This window comes from Xenopus laevis, chromosome 7L (genome assembly GCF_017654675.1).
Source record: "Xenopus laevis strain J_2021 chromosome 7L, Xenopus_laevis_v10.1, whole genome shotgun sequence".
Classification (NCBI taxonomy): Eukaryota; Metazoa; Chordata; class Amphibia; order Anura; family Pipidae; genus Xenopus; species Xenopus laevis.
The window spans coordinates 111,833,105-111,853,876 of record NC_054383.1 but is presented as its reverse complement, the minus strand read 5'-3'; the positions used below and the strand labels follow the sequence as shown (position 1 = coordinate 111,853,876).

The 20,772-nt window shown below is 38.7% G+C and overlaps 1 pseudogene; it reads right to left on the bottom strand.

The window, feature by feature from the left end:
* Positions 1-672: 672 nt before the first annotated feature.
* On the bottom strand, positions 673-17,209 carry LOC108696692 (annotated as a pseudogene).
* Between the last annotated feature and the right edge of the window lie 3,563 nt (positions 17,210-20,772).

Genomic DNA, 20,772 nt, shown 5'->3' with positions numbered 1-20,772 from the left:
GTCGAATCAGTCGAACCAATAGTAAATGTGCCCCCTAATGTGCAAATAAACTTTAAATAGTCCTTAACAATACAAAAAGGCACCAAAATGTCCTCATAAGGTATTTCTTGATCCACAATGTGGATGAAATAATTACTGACAATTACACATATTAAAACTTGCATAAAATGATTTATTAGAACTAATGTGCTAGTAATATTTTGACAGAAGTTAAAGCGCATTAATTCTAGATAAGAATAGATAAACTGGATAAACTATCATTTATTTACTAACTACAAATGTTCACATGTGTTTAGCCGTTTACTTTTGCAAAGAAAAAAAAATCTTTTGCCCTTGTCTTCCACCTTTCCTTGACATATACAGGCAAAATACATTTAGAAGTATTTGTGTTAAGTGTTTCTCTTTACTTGTATGTAGTTTTATAAATACAAAGACAAGATTACTGTTGTAAGTGGCAGCGGCCAAGTTGAACACACAAAAAGACAAACCATGTAAATAGAGGTGTTTCCCGAAAATTACTTGTTTTTTAAAATTCAAAATGCTACTCAATAGGGTCAGTGATCCCAGCAACCAAAAAGTATACCAAGAGCTTGCTTTTATGGGTATATTTTTTTACTGTACAATCTTGCTATGTTAGTTAAGCAATCTTCCCCATTGGCTGTATATTCTATAAATTATACAAAACAGAAAACAATGGTGAATTCGTGGTGTGTGTTTGCTTTTTTGTTCTGTGGCTTTCCCGTATGGAATTGAAATATTTAACTAGTTACTAGCCACAAGTTACCTGTATGAAAGTCAGAATGAAGGTTAATGAAGACAGCCTGGGCAAAGGCATAATCAGTAAAGGTTATATTACCTGTAATAATCTCATGTCACAATTAATGTGCTTTATGTGTGCTGGTGTCAACAACCCTATCTGCAACATACTAAAACTTAATTAAATGTGATTTATTCCCATTACTGATATACATACGACTTTATTTTCTTGAGCACATCTTTAGCCAAACCAATGACTTCCTGCTCTTTATCCTGTGGAATACAATCGTTGGGGATGCCAGGTGGGCTGTGGTAATTGGGATACTGTGTTTTTAGCTTGTCTACTCCATGTCTTTGCATCTGTAGCACTTGCTCATTGATGCCATTCAGACAGCCATCAAATGTAGAAACATTGTTGGCTAAAGGATGTATGTTAACATTTGTATCAACATTCCCGCATTTCATATACTGAGCAGAAAAACAAAGCTTTTTCCACAGCTTGGTGTATTTTAAAAAACACCCATTCTGTGTGTTGATGTCCGGCATCATGTTCTGCAGCTTTTAAATCACACTCAGCTTGTCTGAACCACCTTTCAGCTTCTTGAGGGTTTGAGCTTGTTGTCTTGCTACGGTCGCCCTTTGACTTTTGCCAGGTCTTCTCTGAAGAACCCTCTTTTTTATGGTTGAATGCCTGTTCATCCCATTTGGCCCAATAGTCAGAAAAGCTCTCTGAAGAAGTAGAACTTCTGGATTGTCTGCTGTGAGACCCTTGAGTCCGGTTTCTAAAACTGTTACTTCTGCGTGAACTGTACTGGCTGCTAGGGTGGCCTGACTCAAATTGCTTAAACTCTTTCCAGCCTCAAGCTCTTCAATCCTTTTCTGGATGTATTTGCACATTTCTGTAGCAAGTTTCTCTTGTCTTCTGTTCTTGTCTGGATGGTACTTTAGATAAAGTCTTCTGATTGCCTTTTTCCTCTCAGTTTCTGGTAGCTCCCATAGTTTGCTCAAGTGCATGTTAATTTCCTTTTTTATATCTTCAGTGGAAGGTCATACCATTTCTCATCCTTTTCATCTGCTTGTGTTGTATCCTCAACTAATACTAATGCATTGTTCTTTTGGATGATGTTCCTTTTAAATTGGTACAAATCGAGGATGCTTACATCATCAAATATATCTTGGCCTCGTTGGATACGATACATGTTGATTTCGCAGTTTGCATAGGTTTTAGCATCCAGTTCTTCAACTATAACAGCATAGAGATATAAGTCTTCATCTGAAGGCACATGTACCCAACAAAGTCACCAACTCTAAAACTATTCAGAATATTCATGTTGAGAAATTCATACCATTCACTAGGGATGGGTTCTCCTGGATCTGACAGAGAAAGCTGATGGTGCCTCATAATTCTTTTCATCCATATGCCCTTCTCCTTCAAAATCTTCTTAATCTCATCAGGATGTTTGCAGCTTAACATTTGCATGAGAATTGATAATGATTTTTGTGAAAAGACATTTTGCATGATATTATTCATTTCCTCTGCAAAGGTACTTATGATTTTAACAATATTTGTTTGGTAAATATTGTCCTTATGAACGAAATAAATCTGACACTGACCATTTGTTTCCCACTGTGACGCTAATCTCTTTGATACATTAGTGCCTTTTATTATATCACCATCATGCTTCAGAATGGTTTTGCAGATTAAGACAGCATTTGATCTCGAGTTTTTCTAGTACAGCTTTACATTTTTGTGCGGGCACACTCTTCAGTTATCTTTCCATTGTACTGGCTCCTTAAGAGATCAACAAGACCCTCCTGAAATTCTGGAGAGTTGAGGATCCTATCAAAGTCGCTCCACAACTCACAGTTTTCTTCATATGTGCAAAAAGCAATGCTGTTAACATCGATACACTGTTCAGTGATTTGTGAAAGAAGTTTTGGACGGATTTTATCAGGCAAAAGCTTGATAAGACTTTCTTGTTGGTATAGGTCCATATTTGGCTTTACACAGTCAAGATTGCAAAATTTGAATGTGTCACTCAGCTTCTCTGTTGCCATGAAATGGCAGTTCAATAAGACAAGCGTAGAACTATCATAAAGTTTTCCATCTGTACCGGGAAGATGCAGCTGTTTAAGTTTGTGTATGTTGTTTGGTTTCTCCTCTTCCAGAATTTTGAAAAGTTGCCTAGTAGCTTCAGCAACAGTCCTTTTTAAGGTTAGAGTGCAGTGATGTTTTGTTCAATGTTTCTTCATACACTGTAGAAAGGACATTGGCATAATGAAATACAGTTGCTTCAGCCTCTACTCCAGCTTTCTGGAAAAACTCGGTATAACGTAAAAGATTTTTTGGTAATTTGAATAAATAAGGTTCAAATCGTTCATCATAGGGCAGATTAAAAACAACCATATTAGGTTGTGCTAAGGCATCGCCATTAACTAAGATGAAAGGAACCTCGGTCAAGGATCCAACATTAAATTGTTGTTCTTCCTGAAGTGCATGGTAGGTAGCAATAAGTATTTCACGTCTGATTTGCAGTAGCTTTTGCTATCACAACGAGAGTTACAGACATTTTTTAGGTTTATGACAATATTGCAAAGTGGAGGTTTGCACAGAAGTCCAAATCTTTTCAGCAGCTGTATGTCTTTATGGTTTAGATAATTCTTTACTCCAAGGAGGCTCATTGATGTCCAAGCCACTAATTCATCGTCTTTCTTCTGCTTGAGTAGAGATCCATTTAAAGGAACCAAAACATTTTGCTTTGCATATGGCGGGTGCAGACTTTTTAAATCATTACAGACTTTTAGTGGGATCAAAAACGCAATACTTCCCAACTCATTGGCAAATTTTCTGGTTATTTTGTTTCATCAGGGAAAGTATGTTTTCAAGCAGTTCTTTAATCTTTGGTGAAAGCAGTTCAAGAGAGATGCCAGCTGCTTCCTCTTCTTGAATTATGGTTGCAAAACAAATGAAATCCTCTTCTGTGGGTTCACTATGCATCCCAAGATCTTTTAATAATCTAAAAAGTTGCCTTTGTCGACTTTCAAACTTTTCTATCAGTTCATCAGGTATAAACCTAGACTGCAGTCGGAAGGTAGAGAACAAATTAATCCTCGAATCATAGAAAAAGGCAGCATTTTGAAGCTCTCCTTGTCTGTCTCTAATAAAAGGTAATGGTTTTAGAGCTTTGGTTATCTCATTATATTTACTATCATCAGGAACATCCAGAACATAGCCAAGAATCTGTAAGACTTCATTCTGCGAAAGCAATTGAAACCGGCGGAGAATAAACTTCAGCAGAAAATCATGTTCATCCAGAAAAGTAATATTTAGATACTGAGATAATTCTGTATTTGCTTTAGTTCTCTTCAGGAACACTGTTTGACAATCTAGTTCAAAAAATGTTCTGGCTACTAAATGAGACACATCCAAAATATGCTTGTGTTTGTATGCACTTAAACATCGTCTGTCCCCACTATGAGTCTCAAACAAGGGTAAATCTTGTAATTGGTAAATGATTTTATTATTGGTTCTGAGGCCTTCTATGAAATAGCTTAAAAGTGTATCCATTTCTCCTTCTTTAAGAATTGTCCAATTCAAATCCCTTTCTGAAGATAGTTTCTGAACCACTGAAATGCAACTTTGGTTTTCAGTAAATAAAAGTCCATGTGGATGATTATCATCTGATGAGAGACTATTGTAGAATCTACAACAGGAAATCCTAAGTTAAAGAGGCATTTTTCCACTTCACCTGTACAATTAGCAAGAATTGTATTTACACCCCTTAGTGGAAGAAGAGTAATCTCGTTGGGATGCATTTTATAAGTCACTGGCAGAATGGCCCAGTCTTGAAACAGATTTTGGATTTTTCAAAATTCTTTTTAAAGATTTGCTTTTCTTGGTAGAGTTGCAGTTCATTTTCAAAGAAACTCCATAACATTTTTAGCCACTCTTTACATATGTGGGACTTTGTTTGGTTAATGTTTATTTTTCCAGATGTTTTAAATGCAGGACCCAGAAACTCAGTGATAAAATGATATGTGCCCTCATATGTTAAATTCTGCAAGAGGCCTATATCAATTAACAGTTTTGTTTCCAAGCCATAATCTTTTGCAAATCTATTACTGTGGTCTGGAAATAGTTTATAAAACTTTGTGTAAAAACAAGGCTTCTCTCTGTTGAAATATCGAAGCATGCCGTCCTCAGTCACCAAAAGAGGAATGCCAATAAGATCCAACCCCTGGGCTTTTCTTGTATAAACCTCCAAGCAATAATGTACCAGTAATTTGCAGTTTTTGATTTCTCTGAGAATTGTCTCACAAACGGGCGTTGGTAGGCTGTTACCTTGTGGATGAATGGGAACGTGCCTTAGAAAGTTGCAGAGAGTTTTTGGACTTAACTCCATGACATTAATATCAGATTCTTTAAATTCTTTATATATAGCATGGAGGGATTTGCCAACAGCAAGTTTCATGTTCATACTTTGCAAAAGAAGAGTAACATCGGTATCTCCATTACATAGGTGAAAACATGGAGCTTCAGATATAGAACTTTGGCCAAGGCTTGACCACTCTACAAATATAACTTTATCCTGTTTCTTGTAGATGGGGATAAGTTTAAAATTGCTCTTGGGATATAGTTTGATAGACCTGTCGAACCAACTTCTGCCATAAGGGAGGTACAGATGCTGTTATGTATGGGAAAAAAACTTAAATATCTCTCTAAGAAATCTGTATAGGATAGCCAGTTCTTGAACTGTAGAGGTTCTGTATTCCAAACATGTCTTTTATCAAGTTAAGGAGGTAGGAGTAAAGTGGACCAATGACCTTAGTGAGAATAAATATATTCCAATTAGTTTTAGGACTTCTGCCATCCTCACTGCAAATGTCCCTGCGTGATGAATCCACCATAAAGTTTCCACTGATATGTGCAGACAGTCCAGTATTTACAGGAAGAGGCAAGGTACAGAAAGCCCTACCTTCAGTATTCACATTTAAACCAACAGCTACGCAGCCAAGTGGAATCATTTTTTCGTGCAAAAGTCGAGACATTTTTTGTACATTAGCCATATTGTCCTCCCCTTCAGTTCCAATTTGTTTAACCAAAAGCCACTTATGTGGATTGTTATAGCTGCTGCATTTTATTTCTGTCAGATATGTCGCTCTGACAGGCAGTATCTCAGAAATGTCATTCTCAACAACCTTTGAGAGCATTTCTTGAAAAGGAATCTGTTCCGATTTACCGAGATTTCTAAACTCTGATTTAATGTGCATGATTTCCCTAACCCCCCTGGCATCTGAGATTTCAGAGAAAGTTATTGTTTTGATGTTATTTAAGAACAGTATCATGCTGTCTGCATCCTCTTCCAATTCTCTGCACATATTTCTGATGTTTTCCAGTGATACTGTCTGGTTACTTATCTTGGACATTGCCACTGTATTTGCCATCCTTAGAGGCAAGCGAAAAAAGGTACCTGCTTGAAGATTAAACACAGAGGGAAGAAAAGTGTTGTATACATCTTTAAATGTGTCCTTGAACCTGTCATTTACACTGAACATCCCCCTGGACTATCAACTGTAGAAGACGGTAAAAAATTTAGATTGGGATCAAAGACACACATGATTTTATCTCCAGTCAAAAAAGAAGGGCAGTCTGTTATGTGATAGACAGAATTGAATCCAGTCCCAAACCTCCCAGTTTTGTCTGCCAGGCCCCTTTTGCCACCTGTGCCTAAAAGCTGAATGCCTTCAACGTCCTTAGGGTCAAATGTTTGATTATTGTAAATGCAGAGAGCTGGGCCATGTAGTGGGTTCCATTCAGAACCAAATGTACTTGTTGCTTGGTGAGTTCTACTGTCCAGAACAAAGTGGATTTCAGTGGCTTCTGCGTCATCTGCATTCTGAATTAGTTCCTTTAGTATGTCCTTCTGTGTTGAGTATTCCCTTAATATGTTCTTGAGGCGTGTTGTGAGCTCCTCCTTCGCCCCAAACTGGGAACCCCAGGGGGAAAGATTTGATATTTTCAGTGTGTTCAGCATATGGTGAATTTTTGTTTCTATCCCTAATTTTAAAGCCACCGGCCGTGGAATCATATCATGGCAAAAATGGAATACATCATCTAAGTTATCATCACTGGCTAGCCATGGAGTATCGTTAAAGTACAAGTGATTTGCCTCTCTTAGCACACAGTGAATGTCTGGAACAAATATTTTCATGTCTGTAGATATACAGGACAAATCATCAGGTATTTTCTCTGCACTGTTAAGAATTAAACGCAGAGCAACTTGTAGTTCTTTTGCTGGCAGAGGAGACCCATTATACATTAGCGCCATCATTTCAAGTAATTTAAAGTAGGTTTGGATGGAAAACTCCTCTCTAATACCCAGACAGTCCCATAATATATTAAACCTTGATATTCCAAAGGCAACTGATATAAATATGGGGATGCATCAAAGGGCATTTTGTGTGCAACGAATCCCACAGATACAAATACTTTAGTAGTGTAAATTATAGCCTTGTCTAATGTTTGCTTTCTTATAGCCACACTCTTGCTTGGATCTCTTTGTAACAGTTGGTTTAAATAGTAATAGCATTTTTTTGCCACACATGACAGTTGATGGTTGCTTAATAATCCCGAGTTTTTGTTAGCTTCCAGCAACTGTAACAGTACCAAATGATAAGGAGGAAACCGATCCAGACCTAAGAATGTCACAATTTTGCCAGCCATTTTGCCTACATGTTCTTCACTGAGAACTGGTTTACTCAAGTGTACCAGCTCTTTGTGTTTGTAATGAAAAAGATCTTCAGATTTGTATAATTGTAGATCTGTTATGCCATCAGGTTTTCTGTCAGGAGGTATGGCAGGAAGAAATAGGATGTTCCTGAAGGTTTCCTGGTATTGGCTATCGGACAAATGCTCATGTAGGTCATTTAGTAATTCTAACACACAACAGATTTGTTTTAATGCCTTGGTTCTATCATTCTTCCAAACAATTTGTATTTTACAGGCCCTCTGAATAATTTCTTGCATGGAAAGTCTGTCTTTAATCATGCCTAAATCCTCCAAACGGGATAATACATGAGGGTGCAGAAAGTCAGATCCCTGAGGAAAACATCCTTCCTCTTGGTCATACAGTACTGCAACTTTGCTTTTTGGCTGAACCAGTTTCCCAATGAATTGTAATTTTCCAGAACATGACGTTGGAATGCAAGGCTTAGAAACCAGCAGATTATCCAGATATTTTTCCTGCTTTTTAATGGCATAAATAATGAGCATGTTTCTGTCTTCAGTATCCAAGAAGTTCAGATTTTCAAACACAATTTCTGCGTAGAACCTTTCACAATTGTAAATACAATGTTTAAGTTCACTGACACAGTTGCTGACTATGAAACCTTTTACCACCCATTCTGGTAGGGGGACTGCAAGATATGGTTTCTTCAGGAACAAAGAGAAGATTTTTTGGGCCAGGCTATAAATGCTCTGATCTAGGGTAGGGCCTAATTTTAGAAAACATGCATATTTTATTGTGCAAGATTCCTGCCCGTTGCTAAAAAGAGCAGGGAAACTGTCAGAAATTCCAAAGGTCAAAGCTTGATAAAATGATTTTGATAATTCTTTGTACTGGGTGTTTACCTTTGTGACATCCGGCCAAAACGTGTAATAACAATAGTCCTGTAAATCACCTTGTTGATTCAGTATCTGCAATTGTGACAGTGCAGTTATCAACGCAACTAAAGCTGCATCAGTAAGCAATCTCTGATTCCATTCTCCCTTTTCTGTTGTGTCCCATAATCCCTTCCGATTTGACATAACTGCAAAACATCCATTCAGATGAAAAGGAAGCCCGGTGGAAATGGGAAGCGGTAAGAAACAGAAGACCATCCCATTAAAGTTCTTTAAATCAGGTGCCCATTTTACAGTGTTGTTGTGTTTTTTTAAAGGGAGCGCCACTCCAGCAAAAGGAAGGGGGCATATAAAGGATTTCTTTGAGAGAACATATGGATGGATGCTTCTATTCCAAGACTGGATTGTAGCAGGTAATATTTCTCATTTGTTTTTGTAATCGGCTGAACAGTTATTTTGATGATGTTTGACACAGCAATGTCTAAGTCATTCATTTGTATTCCTAGCAGCTGAGATGTATTTATTTGCTGCTGTAGAAGGATATCAGGAGGCACATCCAGTCTCAGCACATTGTCTTTTTGAACACTAGCTCTTAACAACTGATCTCCAGGACAAAGATCTTTACCAAGAAACTGTATCGTTAAGACCTGCACATTTCTTAGAAATACAAGCAAAGTATCTGTAGTTTCTTCAAACCTCATAATCAAGATTTCTATCTGTTCTTCACTACAAGCCTGTTTGCAAATTTGAGACATGTTGGCCTCCTTTTCTGTCCGGAAAGGCAGGCGAATAAGAGTCCCATCATAATGGAATGGCTGCTTAAGCTCACAGCCAAACACAGTGGAAAATGGCTGGAACTGATCAGGAAATATGTGAAGAATTTCAGGTTTCATTTTGAGGTTCAGCTTGATTCCAGGGTTGCAGTCATTGGGAATGTGTTTCCTAATGTGGTTGACATTTGGGTCAAATATGACAACATGTGACCCACTCATTATTAAAGGTATGTCTGTAATGAGATACACTGTATTAAAGCCCAAGCCAAATTTCCCAATTTTTTTAATTTCAGTCTCCTTTGTAGCTGCTCCCACACGAGTGATATTATGGAAATCATTATCTGTGAACGATCTGTTGTTATAAGACCAGAGTGCTGGTCCGTGACATTTGGCCATATCAGGATCTATCAGACTCTGCTGTGATGTGGCATTTTGCCTCATGTCAACTAGAAATTCACATACTGTAGCTTCAGCATCGTCTGCATTTTGTATCAGTTCTTTAAAAATATCTACACTCTCACTGTATTCTCTCAGGATATTTTTAATTCTAACAGTGATGGGCTCAGAGGGTCCCCATGGCTCAAAAAACTCTGGCTTTAATATTTTTGTACTTAGTAAGGGGATGTCTAAATACTTAGCAGTAGCTTGAGAAAGATCTTCATGGACAATGTTGAAATCAGAGCCAGAAGAAGAGATGTCTTTTAAATGCTTCTTATCCATATCACAGAACAGAGTAGTAGAAAGAGGTTTCAGACAAAATGTATTCTTGTATTTCTGTACTGGAATAGGAAGATCTTCCTTTCCATGAACAGAATTTGTCTTCATCCAATCAAGGATGGATATTGCCAGCTGTTTTTCTTCATGTGTACCAGATAGAGACTCTCTGGACTCTATGTTGCTCTCCAAAACATAAAGAATGTTTATCACTTCAGTCTCTGTTAGAGTATGGCGTACGCCACACTTAATAAAAAGATTTTTGTAGATAAGAAAGTCTGGCGTAACTTTTTTAACCATAGAACTTAAATCTAAACCATCAGGGTAAACCAAAACTATCTCAGTTGGGTAAGAGAATCCATCTCCATTCCAAATGCTTAGGTTGGATGAAAGAGAATCACAAAACTGCTTTATGTTGATCTGGACATAGTGATAGATGTTGTGCAATTTTATCAGTAGGGAGTGTGGATCTTGGCTCTGATATTTTTGAGTAAAGGTGGCCATAGATGCAAAGATCTGCTCGTTTGGCAACATCGCCAAACGAGCGGATCTTTCCCCGATATGCCATTAAACAAACATGGCTATATCGGATGTAATCTGATTGTTCGGCCGCATGGCCGAACGATCCGATTACGATGTGCCCTGGGTTCCGGCGGGATCGGTCGGGTCAAAATCAAACCTGACCGATCGACCAAACGACCGATCTCCGCCGGACGAAAGAAGTCGGGGCACGCCACACACGATCCGAAAATCGTACGAATCCTCGATTCGTACGATCGGATCTGTGTGTCTATGGCCACCTTAAGGGTTGTAAGATTTTCAACAACTTTTTCAGAGGGAGGTAAATCATTAAGGCCAAGAATAAGGCTTGCAACTTCATTAAATTCACCTGATAGAGGCATTGAAAACTCCACAATGTCACTGTACTTTAGGTTTCGGATGTTTTCTGGCTCAATGAATCTGGTATCTGAGTCTATAGGGACCCAGGCAAGGCTACGCAGCTGGTTTTCATACATATTAATGGTATATAAAACTGCAGTATCATTGCAAACCTGAATTAGAGCTTTGGATTTCTTCACTGACACATGATCTTGTTTTTGGCTTACTTCGACAGCAATTTGTATAACATCACTCACAGAGATTTTGTGTATTTGATGTTTTAAACCCAGAGTTCTTAAAGTTCTCAAAATTGTCTCTTCCTGGTAATCTGCAGGTGGAAATTGGTGTGGTCCAAACAAATCATTAAACAATTTTATTGAAGGATCAAAAAGATCTGATGGTGTTACCAATGCTCCATTGCAAGGGACGAAGGCAAGATTTTCTAAAAGGCTGGGCAGTTCAGAATTCTGTATGAAGAGTGCATCTCCATTTCTCAGAATCCATAAGATTGCATTCTGTGCATCCTGTTGATTGTTTTTATACCAGCCAAGCTCAATAGTTTTCCCCAACAATAAAGCAACTGTAGGTGCATTTAGAAAACGTATGTTCATTTGTTGCAAGAGTCTGCAGTCAGCTTCATCTCTGCATTTTATGATGGTTTCTGGGTACAATAGGTTTTCCGGCACAACTGGGAAAGTGTTCTTCTCCACTGCACATAAGTCACAAGCAGGTACGAGTCTAGAATCAGAGCATTCTAAGGAAGTCATGGGATAAAAAATGGGTAGTTGGCACAGAATGTCTAGTTCTGGAGCAGTAAAGGTGTATGCTTGAGAAAGGCACTCAATGAACTCCTTTATACTTTCTTCAGACATGCAGGTAAAAGTCTGTAAAAGTTTATTTAAGTCTAGGTTGGAAAATACCTTTAGAATATTGTTTGGAGTGGGCACAAGAATATAGTTGGAAAGGTTTTTATGCCACAACCATGTGTTTGCTTCTCTTATTACAGTACAGCCAAGTTTCTCAAGAATGTTTGTCATGTTTTCAGTCAAGTTATTCCCTTCTCTTTTCTGAAAAAGTAAAGTAGTCTTGAAGTTAAGTAAGAGTACTTACTCTTTGATCCAAAATTGCTGAGATGAGAAAGTATATCCTTAGGAAGATTTGGTGGTAGAAATCTATGCAAAATCCCAGGCAATAAAATTCTAATAAATAAATAAGCAAACAAAAATATGTTATACATTTCGGACAGGTAAAAGGTTGTGGTGCCTATCTTGCTGAACTAATACTCTGGGCTGGTGAGTTTTCAGTGAAGAGTAGCTACATGCTCAGTTATTAACATTTGGCAAATAAGCTTGTGAGCAGTAACCCATTGCAACCAATCAGTGTTTTTTTAGCCAGCTGCAGGTAGAACAATGAATAAAACAATTTGATTGGTTACCATGAGTTACTGCCCATAGCAAAATGTGTTAATAAATGACCCCAACAAGTGATTAACCCTCTACACATCTAGGGGTATACAAACAGTCTACAAACACTTTGCAAAGTGTACCCGAAAAGCCAATTCATTGAATTTATCTTTACATTACCTTGGGAAGTCTTGGCTGTCTATGTAAACAGTGTCAGCACTGTCTGAGTTTTGAAAGCTTGTAAATGTCCCATCAGCTAAAGGGAGGAGCTGAAGGTTCAGCAGATCATCATATTGGCCATCACTGAGAACATATCTGAGAAGAAGCATTTTGTGTTCATTAGGAATTGTGTTCCAGTTACCACTTTTCAAAATCATCCGAATGAAAGATGGAGTTACACTATTTAGCATTCCAGTATTATTCTCTGCTAACTCTAGGGTTTTTTGAATGTGTTCTGGAATTCTTACAAGAGTTTGTTTCAGAAAAAGAAGAACTTCTTCTATACAGTTCTGGAGGTCATTGTCTTCAATATTAAAAACAAATATAGCTCTAGATGCAGTTATCCAATCGGAATTATCGGCTGTTTGCAGAAAACTCTCACACAGAAGAAGCTGTGCAATTTGCTTGGTAATGCTATACCATTTGTCTTTGAATTTGGTCTTCTCTGGATTTGGCCATATACCATAGGCCATATCAGTTGTGATCTTGGACATCTTCACCAAAGCGACAGCATCCTTTACAGCACATATATAAACAAGTGGTAAAAGGTTATGTACTAAAATATGGTTCCATTTGGCGGCATTATCGTGCTGTTGATCAATTTCAAGCCATTTCATGCTTCTTCTGTCATCTGTTAGATCAAAACACCCATTGATGACCACAGGGAGGCCATTTTGTTTTTATTCCTTGTCTGGAAGTGGCAGAACACAGCTCAGACGTCCCGCATAGACATCAGTGTCCTGCGTGTTTAATGGATATGCTAGATCAAGAGAAGGTTTGTTACTCAACTTCTCACTTAGTTCAATCAGGTCTGTAAATAGACTTCCGTGAGCTGTACTGGTTTGCACCAACCACGTACATTCCTTTACTCCATCAAAGTCCTTAAGAGAGGTAATTTTTAGATGACTTTCCGTGGTAATATTATCTGATTTTGTGCTAGCTATTGTTTGAGTAGATACACTGACTGTAAGCAAATCTATCACCACACCGTCACTTCCAATCCTTTGTAGGGAAACAGTGTTAACGTGTCGAAGGAAAAGAAGGCTGATGCCTGCATCCGTTATGAAGGATTCAAAGAGCTCCTGCACCTTCTCTGAACTGTAGGTATTTTCAGAGATTTCAGACGGTTTCATTCTAAGAGGGAAACGGAAGAGAGTCCCTTGAAAACATCCAGCATTAAGAATTTCATTCCATGATCCGAGACCAGTGTCTTCCAAGACCCTGCGAAAAGGGAGAAACTGGTCAGTCAGCTCTTTTATGCTCTCCATATTGTTCTCGAGATTCCACAAGATGCCTTTTCCATGGTGAATGGATTCTTGAGGGTCCAGAATTCCAACATAGTTCCCACTAAAGATGGCAGGGTAGTCTGTGTTTTAAAGACATATGATATCAGATGTTCAAATGTATGACTAATATTCAGTAATATAAACAGTAGTAATGCATGAATATTTTATGTTTTGCAATAAGAACATGCAGATACTGTGTTCCAGAGAATGATCAGTATTTGACATACCTGTAATGTGATACACTGAGTTGAACCCAAGACCAAATCTTCCAACAGTGTTCGGATCTTTGCGCTTAAAGGGGACCCGTCACCCAAAAAAATTATTCAAAATCCTATTTTATCAGATTAGTCAACGAAAATGAACTTTAATTACACTAAATAAATTATTTGAATCTTGTTTCCTTCAGTCTGGGATTTCAAAATTATAAAAAGCAGGCAGGAGCCATTTTGTGGACACTGTTATTAAGACAAGTCTTGTATCATCTCAGAATCTTGTTTGTGCACCAGAATGGGGGACCTGATGTCCATCCCCATGTCCTGGTTACACAATTAAATGGTGAAGAGATTTGTGGGAATGTGGGGAGAGCAGTGACATGTAGGAAGTGCTGAATGGAAAGTGAAAGTAATTGTCTGCCCCGCCTCTATGCCACGGGCATAGAGGAGGGGCAGACAATATTTGATTGACAGCTGAGATTTTTAAATGAGCTTACATCAGCTATGAATGCTTTAATAAAAAATAGAAATTGGATTTCATGTTTAATTTGAAAAGGACTTTTACTATACAGATTTTTGTGTCTGGGTGACGGGTCCACTTTAATTATTTTCATTTTGAACCAACAAGTAGAGGGGACTGCAATGGGGGGCACCAATGGCTAATTTATTTATGCACCAATTTGGGAATGTTAATGTCCTACCACAATGTTAATGTCCTACCACAATATAGTCATAAAATATTGTTGATTAAGAGATTTATCAACAAAGTTTATATTGTGGAAAGGTGAAAAGAGTGAATTGGAAGCAACGATTCAGGCCCTAAATGGCATTTTTTGATGGAGTTAAGTTCACAGTGAGATTGTGAGTTCACTGTGGCAGTGAGATTGAGTTTCTTGATTTGAGGCTGAAAATCAATGGTATGAAGATTGACTGTTCACTGTATAGGAAGACAACCGATCATAATACGTTGTTACACAATAAAAGTTGTCATTCACCATCATTGAAACGTTCACTCCAACTGTCACAGTTCTGCAGAGTCTTATTAATACAAATGTGGCACTTCGGCATAGGCTCAAAAAATGGTATTCAATAATCATATTTATATTCACACCAGAGTTAACAAGGCAGGCACTATAATACACTTCATATTTTTCTAATCTGACACATTAAGGTCCTCTGTAGAATTTGGAGAGACATAAGCATAATAATAATGCAATACTTGTTTGGTTTTTCAAAGCAATAAGAATTTAAAATCTGAATATTGCTCACTAAATCTATTTCTTCCAAGGCATAGAAAAGCCTCTTCATAAATGTTTCGAATTGCCAACACGCCACAGTTGTGTAGGATTTCCAAAATGTATCTATGAGGCAAAACACACAACCAGTAAATGAAGGTCTTATTGTTTTGGTTGGTTTACAAAGCTTCAGAGCTAAAGATATGGGCTACATGGAGCTACACCAACACTTTAAAATAAGCAGAAAGCAGTATATTTATAAACATAAAAAAAGGGGGAAAAGTTTATTTTTTAGTCCTATTAGATTTGCCATTCTGTGATGTATTTAATACAGGACATTGTTTAAATTCTCTGTGCATCATTTATTCATTCAATGGACTTCCCTTAATTAAGCCCCCTGTGTAGCAGCTTCCTGTTTTTTGTAGAACCTCTTCATGCACCTGTGCCTTGTTTCCCTCCCTGTACCCTCTTTATTGTTTAACTTACTTGTTTAATTTATTGTTTAACTTACTTGGTTGTATCCTTAATCCCACCCTCTCCTCCATGATGTTTTTTCCTCCTTTTCTTCCTGCACAAGGGAAACTTTTCTACTCCTTGGTCCTGGGGAGTCAGACTTACAGTAGGAGTATTTATTAGTTGTTTTGCTATAGTATTACCCTTTGTTATCAACACCTCCCCATGCCTTCCTGGCAGTGATATTGAGACTAAATCAATTCCTCTTCTATTGATATGTCAGGGTGTTAATTTAATATTAGTCTCCCATATGTTCCTGTAACCAATCATTAGGGCACTTTATTGTATTGCTTCAACTGATATGAACGAACATTTGATTGGTTTCTATGGGTTACTAGACCTGTCGCAAACCCTGTTTATGTGATCACATTATACAGTAATGTTTGTGGGGAGTCTTTTCCTCCACTGCCACCTTGAGACAGTGTTTGGTGGAATTTTTCTTTTCAAATCCCCCTCTTGGGTTCCAACATTTGGACAAGGTCCCCCCCATAGCTCATAAGCTTACATATATAGGAATATATCCATATTTTAGCCATTGTTCCAATCTTCGGGCAGGAAAGTCTGCACCCCACATAGAGTTTACCTTCAAACATTCATATTTTGGGGAGCAAGTAGACATATTAAATTTTCAACCTAATTGGCCTCCAGGCCCCTGCTTCAAGTTTAACAGAGGAGCTAGCCCCACAATTTGGGAACAACAACCAATGGGCTTCTCCTCCACTTCCCACCCCTTGTTTCCTAGCTGTTGAACCTCTTTTCTTTCTCCCACTACACTGTACTGCTGGTCTTACTGGATCTTTCTTTGCTTTATACCCTACTGAGCTTGATACACATTCCTCATTTCATTACTCTCTTGCTTTTTCTGGACAATCCACCTCTGCTGGTCTTTTGGTGCCTGTGGAAAAAAAGAATGCTGGTGGCTGGGAGTTGGATTTCAGCAGAAGCTGGAGAGCTACAGGGATGGAATTGCTTATATAGAAACACAGTCTATTGGGCTCACACTTATTTTAGGCTGTTTTAGTCACCCAGCTACTTCCACTTTGCAGCTCTTCAATTTTCTGTGCCATTTTCTCCTACACGAAGCACCTGGGGGTGAAGACTAAGGCAGCAGATAGCAAGAAATCCAAAGGAATCTTCCTCAGGATAAAGGTAAGGAACAAGTGCCAAACAGTGCAATCTGCAATCCCAGTCTCTTCCTTTCTCTACAAGGATCTGTGTAACACTGATACATTTCCCAGGCTCAGTCATGCTTCTCCTGTCTCCAGCTCTGTCCCTTTCCTTGGCTAAATTGCTCTCCAGATGTTGTTGAAGATCTCTGTTTGGGTCTGGTTGGATTTGACTTGACTCCAGATCCCTGTTCTTCTCCATGTCTGAGTAACACCTTTCAGAGATCTGTTACTCTCCATGCCTGAATCACTATCTCCAGCTCTCTGTTCCTGTCTGTGCCCCCCAAGTCACTCTTTCCAAAACTTTGTTACTCTCCATGTTCAAGCCACCCTCTCCATTTCTCTTTTCGTCTACATGCCTTGACTCACCTTTCCAGAACCTGTCCATCTCCATGTTTGAGTCACTCTCTCCAGGTCTCTGTAGCTCTTCATGCTTGGGTCACGCAGTCCAATAACTCTGTACCTTTTTATGACTTAATGAAGCTCTCCAGATCTCTTTACCTCCCATTGTAAGTACAATTCACAGTGCATCTATGTAGCATATTTTTGTCTTAGATTTCTACAAATGTAGAAATAGATGTTTCCAACCTGCAGCAAACCCCGTATTTATTGAATTTAAGGTTAGTATCCTATTCTGTGCCCAAACAACTAGCCTCCTTAGAGATACTGACCTCGCATAACAACATAATAACCCATGTTAGTGTATAAGTTGCTGTGAAATACAGTTGAAACAGTTGAAAAAGATACAGTATGAAAAAGTTTGGGAACCCCTCTTAATTCTTTGGAGTTTTGTTTATCATTGTCTGAGCTTTCAAAGTAGCAACTTCCTTTTAATATATAACATGCTTTATGGAAACCACAGTATTTCAGAAGTGACATAAAGTTTATTGGATAAACAGAAAATATGAAATATGCATCATAACAAAAGTAGACAGGTGCATACATTTGGGCACCCCAACAGAGATATTATATCAGTACTTAGTTGAGCCTCCTTTTGCAAATGTAACAGCCTCTAGATGCTTCCTATAGCCTTTGATGAGTGTCTGGATTCTGGTTGGCGGTATTTTTGGCCATACAAAATCTCTCCAGTTCAGTTTGATGGCTGCCAAGCATGGACAGCCTGCTTCAAATCATCCCATAGATTTTCGATGATATTCAAGTCTGGTGACTGTGACGGCTATTCTAGAATATTGTACTTCTCCCTCTGCATAGATGCCTTTGTAGATTTCCAAGTGTGTTTAGGGTCATTGTCTTGTTGGAATATCCAACCCCTGCATAGCTTCAACTTTGTGACTGATTCTTCAATATTATATTAATAATATTAATATTTTACATTAGAATTGTGTGCTTGTGGTCCTTTTTTATCTTGGAGTCTTATGGTCTCTTGTGTTCCTTCTTGCCTTGAAAACTCTTCCGTTCTTTCCTTCCTAAGAACGTTGTTTTGCATCCTCAAGGGCCCTGGAGTCCTTCCTACAGTATATTGTTCTTCCATTCTCCCATTCTTATTTTGTCTTCCATATCACAGATGTCCATGTCCTCCTCCTGGATGATCTCTTGATGCTGCAGTTGAAACAAGAAGAGCGGCTGGTGCTGAAGTGCTAGAGTCGGAATATCTTTCCTGCTCCAGATGGGAAACTCATGTTGAGAATGTTCATCAAGCTGAATATGGCCATGGTTCGAGAAGTGGCTACAGGTCCGTGTACATCTTGTTTTCTTGTAAACAAGCCAAAACATTGAGACCTGGTAGTTCCCATATTTGGGCAGAAAAAAGTTGTCTACCAAGTTGTTAACCTATTTTCCCTTGCAAATAGGAATGCCTTTTTTGTGATTTTCAACTTGGAGGATAGAGCATAATTCATATGAACTTGTGGTGCCAACACCCTAGCTGTTTTTTACTGATCAGCAGTAACCTCCACCTTCCTCCAAGCAGAGACACAAATCTATTACTGCTGGGATAGTGCCTCGGAGCCCCTCGGAGTAAGTATGTTGTATCTATGGCATCCTCCCTTCCTCCCATGGTATAGTAAGTATTAAAATGACATTGCAGCATGATGTAGTTGCGTTCTAAGACACTAGCATTTGCTGTTCATTTTTCATTCTTCATTGTTTTTAGTTCTGCAGCTCTCCATTTTACTTACCCTAGCAACACAGCAATAAATGAAAATGATTTTATGTCGAAGCCCACCTTTAGCATTTTAAATGCATTGCATATTTGCAACACAGAAATATTACAAGCATTTCTGTGAATAACTTGCTCTAGTAAGCACGATGTCCAGACTGTGATCTTCTTGTAACTACTCATGTAGTTTATTCTGTACACTTTACATTAAGTTCTAGCCTGATTATGCACAAGCTGTATATTTTTTATCGCCGTGTTGACCCTATGCCATAGTCCTGCTCTGTAGCTCATCATATCAACGCATCTCCACATACTTCTAATGTACACCCTTTCTTTGTGTTGTGTAGCTTTGTGGATCAGCTGCTGAGCAGCTCAGAAAATGGCAGCTCCCTGAAAAAGTCTGTATCCAAAGATGGTAAGAGACACTTGCCCCCACCCTTCATTTAATATTACTGGCAAATGCACCACAACCACTACCTTTTTATTATCTCCTGAATAAAACCATTAATCATGGCAGCGAAACCTACCTTTAACAACACCCAGGTATACACACTACCATTGACTTGAATGGGAAGTGCCAGGAGTGCAGATGTGAGCAAATTCATCCCTGTATCTGTACCTTGCCCTTCTAGAAGCCAATGGGAGGCAGTCATCTGGGCAAAATATGTTGTGTCCTGATCACTGCCTGTAACATTAGCCTCATGCATTTAGGAAATCATACAAGTCCTACTGGGACATTTGCTGAGTAAAACAGGGCCAGTCACAAGTGTTGGAGGGGCTTGATTTTAGATTTACTACAAGAATTCTACCCAGAATCAGTCGAAGCAATATTGGTGCTTCACAGTTGACACCTATCCATTTCTACCAAGGCATGTGCTTTTGTGCTTCTGTGGTCTGCACCTTATTCCACCAGTCTTCCTGCTTGATTAGAAAATAAGTTGCCTGCTCTGCTGACCCCCATTGAACGAAAATGTTCATGTGTTTAAGACTCTCCAGGATGACAGTGGTGCTATATGACTTTTCTCATGTAATGGGACACTTAACTGAGTACATGGGCTCGAGTAGTTTACAGTTGTCTCCGAAGCCTTTAGGTAGACTGGTGGCCATAAAAATTCTTTGGAGGGCCACATACGTGACCCTGCTTTCAGCTATTAGGTGGGCTTCCATACCTCCCAAAAGTCCTGTTTTTCACGGGACAGTACCAATTGTCTTGACTTTCTCTTTGATCTCCTGCACTGAACAGCCAGAAAAAGATAACGTAAAAGCCACAAAAATGGACGTGGTCAAAATATTTTTGCAGCAATCCACGCGGCAAATGTTTTTGTCCCTCTTTCTATTTCCAAAATGTTGGGAGGTATGGGCTTTGTATATCTTGGAGAGTAAATATTCACACACCTTATATGGGATGAAATGTTTGCCCCCAACAAAATATCCCAAAAATGACTGATTTTTTATTTTTTCCCCTAGGTATGGGCGATCTAATATGCATTAAAAAAGATGGAAGTATAAAACGTCCAATGAATGCTTTCATGATATGTGCAAACATACACCGCCAAGCTATTACTCACTCAAATCCAAATGGCAGCAATAATATCTCTATGGAATTGATGATAGACACTCTGGTTTCCTTATGTGTTTGCTCAACTCCTTCTCCTCCATCAAACACAGGTGTGTGTATAGGTTGCCAATTAAGGGGCTTTATAAGCCTGTGGCAAACCATGCCCAGGTGCTTGATCATTAAACGTCACAGCTTGTTTCTACAGACCAGAGATTTCCTGCTTTTGTTCCTGTTCCTCCCTTGTTCCTGAGTCCCCGTCCGGGTTCCCTGTTCCTTCTGTGTGCCTGTGTTCTCTGCTCCAGTTTCCCATTACCTGCA